The following is a 13,326-nucleotide window of genomic DNA, read 5'->3' as shown; positions in this document are numbered from 1 at the left end:
ATAGCTCAGTGGGGGACACTCACTTTGGATGTTTTTCTAAGAGATCTGCTTGAGGAATGATGTTGGAGACATTCTCTGGCCTGTGTCCCACAGCAGGTCAAACCAAGATGGTCCCTTCTGGGCTTGGAATCTAGGAAAGCTAGGTCTTATTTTCCTCAAAGTTCATGCTTCAGGGTTTCAGTCGGCCACCCATAAGTGTCAGGAAGGGATTTTCCCCACCCCCATGTGTTCTGGTTTTTTTTTTAATCTTCTTGCTTTGAAGCATCAGGGATGGCCATGGCTGGAGATGGGCCATTGTGGGGTGGGCAGGGCTCTGAGGTGGCACCCAGAATCCTCTGTCTCAGGCGTTCAGCTTGATGCTTCTTGCCCCCACGCTCAGGGTCTCACTGATCGCCGCATGTGGTCGGGAAAGGAATCTCCCCCAGGTAAGATTGGTAGCAACCTTGTGGGGCTTTCACCTCTTTCCGCAGGGCGGGGCATGGGTCACTTTCTGATTGGAACAAGAGGAACTGGTGGAAGGTGTGAGGACTGTAGTGTCTGGAGTCTGGGGCCTATTGCAGGGGTGGGTGGGTGAGGGTCTGGAGGTCAGATTAGACTATTATAATTGTCCCTTCTGGCCTTGTAGTCTATGAGGGTTAAGAAGTGGGATGCAGGCTGTGACCGGAGTCCCAGTGAGGATTCAGCGATGGTCACTCAATTAGAGTGAACTGCTAAGAAATGGGCAGCCAAACCCCAAAGAGCTGGTGGATCTTCCAATACTTAGATTTACCAACCAGCATAAAACAGCTTCTTTATTACCTTACTGGTTACTCAGAAGTCCAAACAACACAGTTCCCTTAAAGTGATCCAGCCTCAGGCCTCCATCCAGGTACCCACGTCAAATATGATGATTTCTGAAAATCTTCTTTCATCATATAAAAGAAAAGGTTCTACCAATACCAAAGAATCAGACACATTACCTCCCAGGTTATTGAATATTCCAGATCTTACCCAAATACATGCTACAGCCAATTCTTATTAACTAAAATCTAAAGGTTTATTTATAAAAAGAAATAAAGAAAAGGTGAGAGTTAAAATAGGTTAAAGGAATCAATTGCATACAGTAATGGTAGACGTTCTTGGCTCGGGTTTGTAGCAGTGATGCAATATACTGCTGGCTTAAGTCAAGTCTCTGGAATACATCCACAGCTTGGATGGGTCATTCAGTCCATTGTTCAGAGCTTCAGTTTGTAGCAAAGTTCCTCCAGAGATAAGAAGCAGGACTGAAGACAAAATGGAGGTGTTTCCAGTGCCTTTTATAGCTTTTGCCATGTGGAGGGCATCCCATTGTTCTTATTGTGGAAAATTACAGCAACAAGATGGAGTTTGGAGTCACGTGGGCAAGTCACATGTCCATGCATTTCACCTTGTCACAGAAAGAAATTTCATTTAGTGTAGGTGGGCGTCTCCCATGGTCCATTGTCAGTTGAATGTTCTTTCGATGGGCCACTCAATTTGAATAGTCCCTGCAAGATGTGCTGGCTAATTACTTCATGGGCGTTACCCCAGGAACAAACATTTGAAATCCAGGTATAGAGCCAATACTTATAACTTCACATACAAAAGTGATCCATGCATACAGATAGCACAAACCTAACCAGCAAACCATAACCTTTTCATAGACATCTCACTCGACAACCTTTGTACAATATTTGCTGCAACAATGATCTATATGGTCATATTTTAATTGATAAAGTCACACAGGTGGTCTGGCCAAGTAGTCCGGTGTAGTGGGCACAGCAGGCATCCAGGTGGGGAACAAAGCTGAGGGTCAATACCAGAGACAACGGCCAGTTAGGAGAGTCGGGGTCAAGCCAGAGGCAGAGAGTGAAGCTCAGGATTGGAGCCAAGGTCAGATACCAAACACCAGGGACAAGGGTTGAGCCAGAGTCAGATGCTGGAGGCCGGGGTCGGAGCCAGGACTGGGAACTAATGGTTCAAGGCCAGGCATATGGGCAGGAACTGGAGGAGAAGCAAGGATCAAGCACAGAGCAGGAGCAAAGTGGGAACAGGAGCAGAGTTGTGTGCAGGGTTGTGTGCAGAAAGCAGCCACAACAGGAAATCACACAGCTGCTCAGACAATTTCCTTCTGGCTTAAATAGTGTGGTCAGGCCAATTGGTGGAGCCAGGCGATCCTCCAATCATGGTTCCCGTGGGTGGTGCCTTGGCCGAGGTTCTGGTCCTCCTAGTTTCTGGTGCCACCAGCTGTTAGGGTTCTTGGGTGGAGACAAGGCTGAGGCAGCTGTCTAGGAATGCCTAGGCCTGGGTTGGAGAGCTGAGATGTCAAAGTGAGTCTCCTGGCTTCTTGCAAAAACGTGCTGAGTTCCCGACTGAGAATCTCAACCAGAGATAGCCACCTAACTCTGGGAGAGGTGGGGTGTTTAGTGTACCTTCATATTCCTTGCATCTTTCATGGGCTAGCTCAGGTGGGACTGGCCTATGTGACTAGCAGGAGATGTCCCCATCCATTGCACCGGGAGCCTAGCCAGTTTTTTGCTCCTTCGGATCCTCTTCCCCTGGGTTTTTCCCTGTCTGCGCTGACCCCCCTGCCTTTCTTCCAAGCCCCCTGCCGGCCCCCATGCTCACGCTGCACCCGCCTCGCTCTGCCTATCACCCCGGGGAGCTGGTCACCCTCAAATGCACGGCTCCCGGGGCCCACAGAGCGACGAGATACAGGTTCTACAAGCTAAAAGGGGAGAAGATCCTGGACGAAATCCCAAACCCGACCCAGCAGGATCTGGTCAAGCTCGCGGCTGCACCTGGACCATACACCTGTGATTTCATCACCCGGCAATCCGCCTAGGAAGTCGTGTCTTTGCCGAGCCTCCCCGTTTTCATACCATTGAGGTGTGAGGATTTCTCCTCTTAATATGCAACATTGGCGCCTGGTGGTAGAACTAATCTCCCATTGACTTTTATTAAGGTTTCCCACAACTCCACTTCCGTATTCCTTTACTAGTCCACAAGCCATTTGGGGTTAATTACACTGAAAATACCAACACAGCCGTACACAACCTTTGATTTTATAGCCTACCAGCAATATAGTTATAAGTCAAAATACTCATGACAAAATCAGGCTTGGACGATTCCTTCCCATCCTGGCGTCTCTCCAAAGGGGCAGAGAAAACGCTTGCACCAAAAATCCTTCGGTTTCATAGAGATAAGACAGGTGAGGTGATATCTTTTATTGGACCAATTTGTGCTGGTGAACGGCTGACAAAGACCCCTGTGTAAGGTCGAAAGTTTGTCTCTCTAATGTCCGGGGACTGGCATGACCACAGCTACTCTTGCTTTATACCCCTTAAAACAAACAAGTAACGTTATTGCTGGTCATTGGATGTTAGCCAATGCCAAAAAAGGGAGTTTCAAGGTTACACTCTCTACATGATGGCCAGTTAACTATATTTTCTGTATTTCCATTACTTTAGCCCAGACTTCATTACACTAATGCTGGTATGTCCAGAAACCCTACAAATTGACCACAAACAACTTTGCTTTCTTACAGTCTTGGTCACATGTTTTAAGCTCATTACTCATGCTAATGTTTGAACTGGATTTGAAACCATCCTTATACTTCTGGCCTGTTTAGGCCCATATTCCTGCACAAGGCATGGTGTTATATTGGGTGAATATATTGTAATATTCAACTTGCGGTGGGGTGGGATAGGGGTTCCCCATCCTGGGAGAATTTGTGGGGTTTTCTGAAAAGTTTTCCATCCTAGATCAAACTGAAACAGCACCATCTCGTCGATTTTTGGGAACCAAAACATTTCAGTTTGTCTCAATCGAAACATTTTGTTTTCATCATTTCAGGCCTGACCTCCCCCCAGTCTTTTCTTAAATCATTTTTTAGTCTCAATTACAGATCAGAGAATTCCATTCCTCCTGGGATGGGGGGCAAGGCGTGGGGTTGGGAAATGGGTGTAGATGAAACAGAAATGTTCTCAGAAAGGATTGGCTTTTCCCATTTGGGGGAAAATTAGACACCCCCAAAATAAAAAAGCTTAGGGGAGTTGGCAGTTTTCAGCCAAAACTCTTCTGGTTTGGGGTTTTTTTGACAAAATTCTAAATGTTGGGGAAGAATTACAACCAGTTCTAGAAGCAGAATACATTTGTCCTCCATATTCCCTTCCCACACTGCTATGCCTCTATTCCAGACTCCCTGCCAGCCCCCACTCTCTCTCTGAAACCCCCGTACCCTGCGTATCTCCCAGGGGAGCGTGTGGTCCTCAGGTGCTTGGCTTCGGATGGCTTGGAGGTGATGGACTACAGATTCTTCAATCAGGAAGGGCAGCAGATCTTCAATCAGATCCCAGATACAAATGGAGAAGCCCAACTGGAGGTCACGGCAGAGATGAGGAAGACCGGGGCATACACCTGTGCATACTGGGCAAAGGAAAATGTGTGAGTGACCTCATCTAGGGACAGCAACCCCATCTCCATAAGAGTGACAGGTGAGTCCCTGCTTTAACTGCTGTGAGATGGGAGAATCTCTAGGATTCTGCAGTCCCCCCCCACACACCCCAGTCCATGAACTTCATCCCCTGTCTCTGATCAGTGGAAAAATCTTCAGTGGAAATTGTCTTGTTTCCCATTTTTTAAAAAATTTTCTTTCGACAATCAAACCCCCCCAAAATGCAAAAATTTCAGTGCTTTTTGGCAGCCATGTTGGGTTTCTGTGGCAGAAAACTGCCTGGAAAAAATTCTTTTTAGCTTTTGGTTATTTTGACTACGGGTCAGGTTGACCAGTGGAAGTAGAAACCATCCCCCAGCCAACAAGACGGTGTTACCACTTTGTCACCCAAGCAGTTAGCCAAAATTTGGGGTCTGCTGTGTTGTTTCTGTTAGGAGAAGAAATTGATTCTGGTGTCAATTATTCCTGTGATGCAATGCTGTTGATTTACAAAGAGCGCACAAAATCATGTTTGCCTGAACACAGAAGGACTCAAACAACAGGAGGCAGTTTCTTTCGGCTTCATTTTTTACATTTGGCTGCATTGAAATGCAATCCCGAGCCTCGTTCAGTCAACACTCTGCCCAACAGCTCTCTCGCTCTCTCTCTCTCTCTCTCTCTCTCTCTCTCTCTCTCGTAGCTTTGTCTGAGGGTCAGGTTACCAGTCCTTCTGTGGGCTGTGTATGGGACTTCCTTCTCTATCTCCTTCTATGCTGTGTCATCTGCTTCCTTATTATTGTTTGTATTGTGGTAGCACACAGGAGTGCCAGTCATGACCCATAACCCCACTGCGCTAGGTGCTGTATAGATCCTGAACAAAAAGACAATCTAAGACAAGAGAAATCAGATGGAGACAGACAGACAGACAGGGGAGTACAAAGGAATAATGAGACGACACTATTCAGCATGACACCAACACACACCTCTGTTAACTGCACGACACGGTCACACCTCTATTAAAACAATATCCACACATGTGCGCTTTGGGTGAAGGCTGCTCGTTTGAGCTTCCTCATCCTATGAAGGAGATTATTGGCTTCTTACAACTCTGTTCCGTGAAGAGTCGCATTTACACTCATAGCTCTGGATTCAAAGAGGTACCACCCAACTCACAACAATTCCTTCACTTGCATGGACTTTTATATGCAACCTCAGGAATGAATTTCTACCCAGGGAAGGTTATTTAAATTGCCCTTTTTAGTACCCCTCTCCCCCCTGCTTAATATTGAGCTCAACAACCCGCCTCTCTCTTCTTAAAAGAGGAGATCGTCTCCAAAATGCGACTTTTTAACACTAGCTTCTTCTGAATTGCAGATCTGCCCCCTGCAACCACTCAGGGCCTGACTTGTCCCTGTCTAATGCATGGTGAGGTGACCTACCTGCAGGTCAAAGGGTGGGAAACTTATAGATTCATACATGAGACTTGGTCAGTGTGTTTGTGTGTGTGTGTGTGTTGTCTCTGTGTGTGCGTGTGTGTCCATGCTGTCACCTGCTGGAGGCAATGAGCCCTGCTCAGTGTGTGTGTGTGTGTGTGGGGGGGATCTGAAGAATCATACATTGTCAGGTCAGCAAGGAGCAGTCTGATCATCTCACCCAGCCTCCTGCATAACACGAGCCAGAGACCTGACTTGCATCAATCCCTGTTTGCAGAAGAGGAGATCTTCCAGCGAAACTTCCCACTGCACCAAACCACCCTCTACCCGACACCCCCTCCCAGTGCCTGCTTCCCTTGGAGGGTCCCCCAGCACCCAACATCCCAGTCAGGCTGGCCCAGGGGAGAGCTCAGCTGGGGGATCCATGCACAGCCAGGCCCGGGGTATTAGCAGTGAAGAGGTGCTGGACACTGTCTGGTCCCACTGTCCCTGGTCCCCTCAGGACCCAGCCCCCAATCCCCACAACCACGGCATCTACCACAGCCCCATCACACCCCACTGCCACATGACCTGGGAGGAGGGGAAGAAGCTGCAGAGAGAGAACCCAGCTCCATTCACGCCATCATAAGATCTGGGGGTTGTCTGCCTTCCCTCCCGCCGCCCCCATGGTGCCCAGCCCATGATGACCCGTCCCTTTGTTGCCTCCCTCAGATCCCCCTCCCCAGCCAGTGCTGAGCACGGATCCCCCGTCTGGAGCGGTGAGCGAAGGGCTCCCCCTTCTCATCACCTGCGTGGCCCCTGGGGACGCCAGCGAGAGGAGGTTTCACTTCTACAAGGACGAAGCTGAGATTATCCCCGGGGACACAGGGTCTGAGATCAGCACCGCGGAACCCGGCACTGGCTCTATGAACGTCTCTGTGCTCAGCATCCCACGGGCCGGTCCCATCAGCACTGGAGAATTCACATGCGGGTATGAGGAGACTGTGGGCGGGAGGTGGGTCCCATCCACCAGGAGCTGGGCCTGGAATGTCACAGAATCAGGTGAGGTGGCCCATGGCTGCTAAAGTGTCCCCAGATACATTCACCCTCTTACCCTCACACACACCTCACAGGAGAGCAGCCAGAGCCCCTGACGGCGCAGCTGAGACAGGTCAGGTCACAGGGGTGTTGGAGGACAGGCAGATAGGGGAGGGACACACACAGAAGGGAAGAATCAGGGGTCGGTATCCACCAGTCTAAGAGAGAAGGCCTGTGGGTGGGTTTCACATCTCAGCTTGATGGCTCCTGAGATCCAGGGGAGTTTGTCACACGTCCTCGAGGCAAAGACACACCTACATCATCTGGGTCACCATTAGCAGTGACGTTCACCTGCTGGTTCCACTTGTGATTCTCCTCTCTCTGCAGGTTGCAGCTTCCTCTGGGTCCGGGAGCTGGCAGTGGGTGGCTCCTTCTTCCTCGCCAACAGCCTCATCTTCCTCATCTCCCACTGCTGCTTCTAGAGCCTGGTAAACAGCCCTTCATTCTGCATCTCCAAGTCTCCCAGCAAAGTGACCCATGTGGGTGGAAAACTCTCCCTACCATTCTCAGCCAGGAAGGGTTGATTGGTCCTGGGGAAATCTTGATCAGTGCGAAATTGACACAAGCTGATCAGCTAGCTGATGCTGGGATAGAACTGAGGCCTGGTCTACACTATGGGGTTAGGTCAAATTTAGCCACGTTAGGTCGATTTAAAAATGACTGTGTCCACACAACCAACCCTGTTCTGTCGACCTAAAGGGCTCTTAAAATCGACATCTGTACTCCTCCCCGGTGAGGAGAGTAGCGCTAAAATTGACTTTGCTGTGTCAAATTGGGGGTAGTGCGGATGCAGATTGATGGTACTGGCCTCCAGGAGCTATCCCAGAGTGCTCCATTGTGACCGCTGTGGACAGCACTTTGAACTCCGATGCACTAGCCAGGCACATAGGAAAAGCCCCGGGAACTTTTGAATTTCATTTCCTGTTTGGTCAGCGTGGCGAACTCAGCAGCACAGGTGACCATGCAGTCCCCCCAGAATCGTAGAGCGTAGAATGTTTCTACGCTCTCCCTATCATCTCTGTCCCTGAGGTTATCACAGATTAGAAGGTGAAAAAAATGCACTCGCGATGACATGTTTTCCGAGCTCATGCAGTCCTCCCACACTGATAGGGGACAGTGTAATGCATGGAGGCATTCAGTGGCAGAGGCCAGGAAAGAATTAAGTGAGCGTGAAGAGCGGAGGCAGGATGCGATGCTGAGGCTAATGGGGGAGCAAACGGACATGATGAAGTGTCTGCTGGGGGAGCAAACGGACATGATGAAGCATCTGTTGGAGCTGCAGGAAAGCCAACAAGAGCACAGACCCCCGCTGCATCCACTGTATAACCGCCGACCCTCCTCCCCATGTTCCATAGCCTCCTCACCCAGATGCCCAAGAACGTGGGGGAAGTCTCTGGGCACCCAGCCACTCCACTCTAGAGGATGGTCCAAGCAACAGAAGGCTGTCATTCAAACAGTTTGATTTTTAGTGTGGCTACAATAAGCAATGTGGCCTTGTCCTTCCCTCCTCCCGCACCCCACCCGGGCTACCTTGTCCATTATCTCATTTTTTTTAATTAATAAAGAAAGAATGCATGGTTTCGAAACAATAGCTACTTTATTTCAAAGGGGGGAGGGTGGTTGGCTTACAGGGAATTAAAATCAGTAAAGGGGGCGGGTTTGCATCAAGGAGAAACACACACAACTGTCACACCGAAGCCTGGCCAGTCATGAAACTGGTTTTCAAAGTCTCTCTGATGCGCAGCATGACTTGCTGTGCTCTTCTAATTGCCCTGGTGTCTGGCTGCTCAAAATCGTACCCCAGGCGATTTGCCTCAACCTCCCACCCCTCCATAAACGTCTCCCCCTCACTCTCACAGATATTATGGAGCACACAGCAAGCAGCAATAACAATGAGAATGTTGGTTGCGCTGAGGTCTGACCTAATCAGCAAACAGCGCCAGCGAGCTTTTAAAGTGTGTGACGGTGAGCTGAGCGGGCTCCAGGCTTGCCGTGGTATGGCATCTGCATGGGTAACCCAGGAAAAAAGGCGTGAAACGATTGTCTGCCGTTGCTTTCAAGGAGGGAGGGGCGACTGACAACATGTACCCAAAACCACCAGCGACAATGTTTTTGCCCCATCAGGCATTGGGAGCTTAACCCAGAATTCCAATGGGCAGTGGAGACTGTGGGAACTGTGGGATAGCTACCCACAGTGCACCGCTCCGTAAATCGATGCTAGCCATGGTAGTGAGGACGCACTCAGCCAACTTAATGCGCTTAGTGTGGTGGACATACACAATCGACTGTATAAAATCGCTTTCTAAAAATCCACTTCTATAAAATCGACCTAATTTCATAGTGTAGACATACCCTGAATCTATGATGGGATTTGAAAGCTGTTTAAACAGGCCCAAACTCAACACTACACAGGAGTCTCGCTGCCGGTGCTGAGATGCAGCCACCTCTGGGGTGGGCCATGGCAGCTCTGTGAGAGCCACAGGGCAACGCTGCATAAGGGACAAAAGAGGGAGAAGCCTGACTGCAATTGGGGCTTTAGGGGACATTTTCGGGAATCAGCTGGTCACAGAGGTGCCAGGGGAACAATAAAGAACGTGAGTGAAGAGGCAGCCAGATTTCCATCTGAAACGACAATACAGCTCCTGCAGCACAGCGCCCCCTAGCACCACACTGGAGCAGTGGGATCACAACTGACTGTGAGTGGAGACCACCCCCTGCTTAGCCCCACACCAAACTCCCTGCAGCGCAGCGCCCCCTAGTGTCGCACTAGGGTCTGTGCTGACTCTGTGGGAAGAGCGCCCCCTACCACATTCCCTGCAGCACAGTGCCCCTTAATGTGCACTGCACAGGTTTAGCTAGGGATCTGAAATGTCTAGAAATGTTGAATGCATGGGAAAAAACTAAGTTTTTTTCCAGAAAAAGCAAAAATTTGGGGGACAATTGAAATATCTGCAGTAGTCACTTGCTTATCAAAACTAACTTTATTGACTTCTTTAAGAATGAGCAATGTATCATGTGTAATTATTTAGTACATAAATATACCAATCTGTACTCTTTTATGAAATAAATAAGTGTAAATTCTTTAGTTTTGATTCAAATAATACTAGCAAATATACCTAGTATATCTGCATGATATCCACATGCCTCAGAAATAGCACAGACCCCACAGCCAAGGAGGAGAGTTGATCTCTGACGTGGTTCCCATCTCCACCAGGAGGGGCCAGCTGCGGTACACAACTGAGGCAAAGAAACCAGCACCTCAGGCCTGGCTAATCCAGGCCAGTCAATGGATTACAGATCAGACTTTATAGATTATGAAGCCAGAAAGGACCACTGTGTCCATCTAGTCTGACCTCCAGCATTGCACAGGCCAGAGAACTAGAGCAGAACCAGCGCTAACGTCCCTCTGGCCCCCACTCCTGCCTCTTCTGATTCTGGTTCTGCTTATTATCCTCTCTCCCTCCTTCCATGCTGGACTCTAGTCTCTGAATTTGCATCTGCTCCTTTTATTCCCCTCCTCTTCTGCCCCCTCTTTGCTCTTTCATGTTCCTGATGAGTCTCATGCTACAACATTCAGGCCCAACAGGGCTGCCCAGCATCCTGAGGTGAATCAAGAGGCTCTGGCCAGAGAACACAGGTCTTCCATGAATAAATTGAATTCTGGGCACCATCTCCACTTTCTCTCCCTCCATATCTCTGCTGAACCCTCTCCTTTTTTGATCCCTGCAGATCCCCTTCCCCAGCCGGTGTTGAGCTTGGATCCCCCATCCGGAGTGGTGAGCGAAGAGCTTCCCCTGCTCATCACCTGTGCGGTCCCCTGGGAACTCTGGTGAGCAGAGGTTTCATTTCTACAAGGATGAGGCTGAGATCATCCCTGGGAATGTGGGGTCTGAGATCAGCACCACGGAGCCTGGCACCGGCTCTACGAACATTTCTGTCCTCAGCATTCCCCAGGCCGGTCCCAACAACATCAGGGAATTCACCTGTGGGTACGAGGAGAATGTGAGTGGGAGGTGGGTCCCGTCCCCCAGGAACTGGGCTGTGAACGTCACTGTGAATGTCACCAGGACTGGTGAGACTTCCTTAATTTCTTAATTCAGCTCCTGGGAAAGGGAGGTCACATGAGGTGAGAGATGTCACATGGAGATAGAAAACAAAGTGGAGGTGGAAATTTCCTTTCTTCCCCAGGCCCTTTCTACCTATGATACTTTGATGGCCCAAGTATCTGAGCGGCTTACAATTCGTTAAAGGATATAGCTCCTCCATGCCCAGTGTAGAGATGGGGAATGGAGGCAAAGAGAGGGTAAATCCCACAGGGGGCCTGAGGTACAACAGGGAATCCAACCCCGATAGCCAATCCCCCAGGCCAGCCCCATAACCACTGGACCATCCTTCCCCTCTTTGGAACAAGAAGCAGGCTGTTACAGACAGAACATGCCATAGACATGGTGAAAGGTTGTCACAGCAAATTTTTTGCAAGTGCAGATTCCTCTGTGGGACCCAGACCTTGTCCCAGGGCTGCCTGGCTGTTCTCATGTCCCCTCCCCTCTCTTTTCTTTGTCTCTTGCATAAACAGCCTCACACAATACCTGTGATATTCTCCTGACAACAGGCAGTGTCTTGCTTCTGGTTGGAGGCCTGGCTGATCTCATCTGCTACTGCATGGAGGAAGCAAAGAGGTGTGTGAAAAGGGGTGAGGGGTTGTGAGTTCCCACCTGCTCCTACGATATTGTCTAGCCAAAAAAACCCCTATTCTGTAGTAATCAGTGTAATTAGTTTTAAACCATTCACAACCACAAAGCACCATACACGGTGTGGGTATGGAAACCAAATCAAAAATATGCATCGCAAATGAGGTATTTAGCTTTCAATGAGAAGACAAAGTATAATAAGAAGATTGAGTTCTAAAGAAATATTGATAGGCTTTCCAATGTATATTGGTACATGTTCCATTTATTAGTGTAACCCTTCTGCCCATCTAAGTTGGCAGCAACAAGGGCCGGGTTCTGTATCTAGGGGTTCCATTTCAATAACGCAATGCAAAACCAGCTCGAGCCCCCACCCAGTGACCTGGGACAATTACATACCACCCCCTGGGTGCCTCTAAGAGGCAATACTTCCCCTCTTGCAAGCACGGAGTCTGAGTGTAGCAGGAAATGTTTAATAACATGAGGTAAATGAGATCAGCATTAAATTGGAAAAACACCACAAACAGGATTCATAACACAAACCATGAGCAAAAAACCCACCCCAGCAAATTGGGCTGTGTCCTTTCCCTTTGGTTCTTGAATCGAGCAACCCAAAAATCACCCAGAGTCCCCAAAGTCCAACACCCCCAAAGTCTCTTGGGTCCAGCAACCACCCAAAGTCCCAAATGTCCAACAAACCCCAAAGTCTCTGTCCCTGGTCACTGCAGCCCCAGAGTAAAAGGGGGGGGCGGCACACAGGGTGTTAAGGGGCACCTTACATGATCCAAGGCCGGCCGTCTCTCCGTGGGGTTCTTCCACAGCCTTCACCACCAGCCAGTCCACTTCCTGCCGTCCCACAAACTGCTCCGCTCCGCTCACCGACCTGTGAGCCGCTCCAGCTATCCCCGCAAACAGCTCCGCTCGCCGTTACTTGGGCCACTCCAACCTGCCCCACAAGGCTGCGCGCTGCTCGCTGCTCCTCCAGTCATCCCCACAAATTGCTCCACCAGCTGCTTAGCATTATAGCTTCAGGCTCCCCCACGAGTTAACACAGCACTCAGTGATCTCAGCTCTTAACAACTTTAGCTCCTTTGTGATCTCAGCTCATAGTAGGGGAGCCCCAGTGCTAGTGCACCATTGGCCCAAAGTGAACTCAGCTCAGCAGCCTGTAATTAGACTTCTAATGGAATCAAAGTTAGCTCTGACATTCCACAGTGGAGAGAGGAGATAGTGCAATTGGTGTATCAAACCCTCAGAAGGGGCCCATGCCATCAGATACAAATACCTATCCCCATCCTCTCTCTCCATTCACGGGGTTTTGTAACCCATGCCCCTTGTCAAGCAAGTGCTACTTAGGTAATGGTGAGGGACTCACTCAGTCCTTCTGTCATACAACAGTTCTACTGGTCTTGATCCACAGAATCAGGGTAACAAAACTTTATTCTTCCTGCCCCAATAACAGAGAAACTGGGGATCCCACACCAGCCAAAGTAACCACTTTGAGTTGCTGTTGTTTCATGCCAGGCGAGTGGGTGTGCCTATGCAAACAAGATCAGCCCCTGGAGTTCTTTTCCACACTCGCCATAATGCACCACCAGATGTCAGGGTAGAGCTCATCCTGACTCTGCTTACATCAGCACAGGATGTCCAATAAGCAGCTCAGCTGACGTTTGATTGAAGACAATCAATCAATCCC

This window comes from Chrysemys picta, chromosome 13 (assembly GCF_011386835.1).
Source record: "Chrysemys picta bellii isolate R12L10 chromosome 13, ASM1138683v2, whole genome shotgun sequence".
NCBI classification, from domain to species: domain Eukaryota; kingdom Metazoa; phylum Chordata; order Testudines; family Emydidae; genus Chrysemys; species Chrysemys picta.
Note: the sequence above shows the minus strand (reverse complement) of the source record.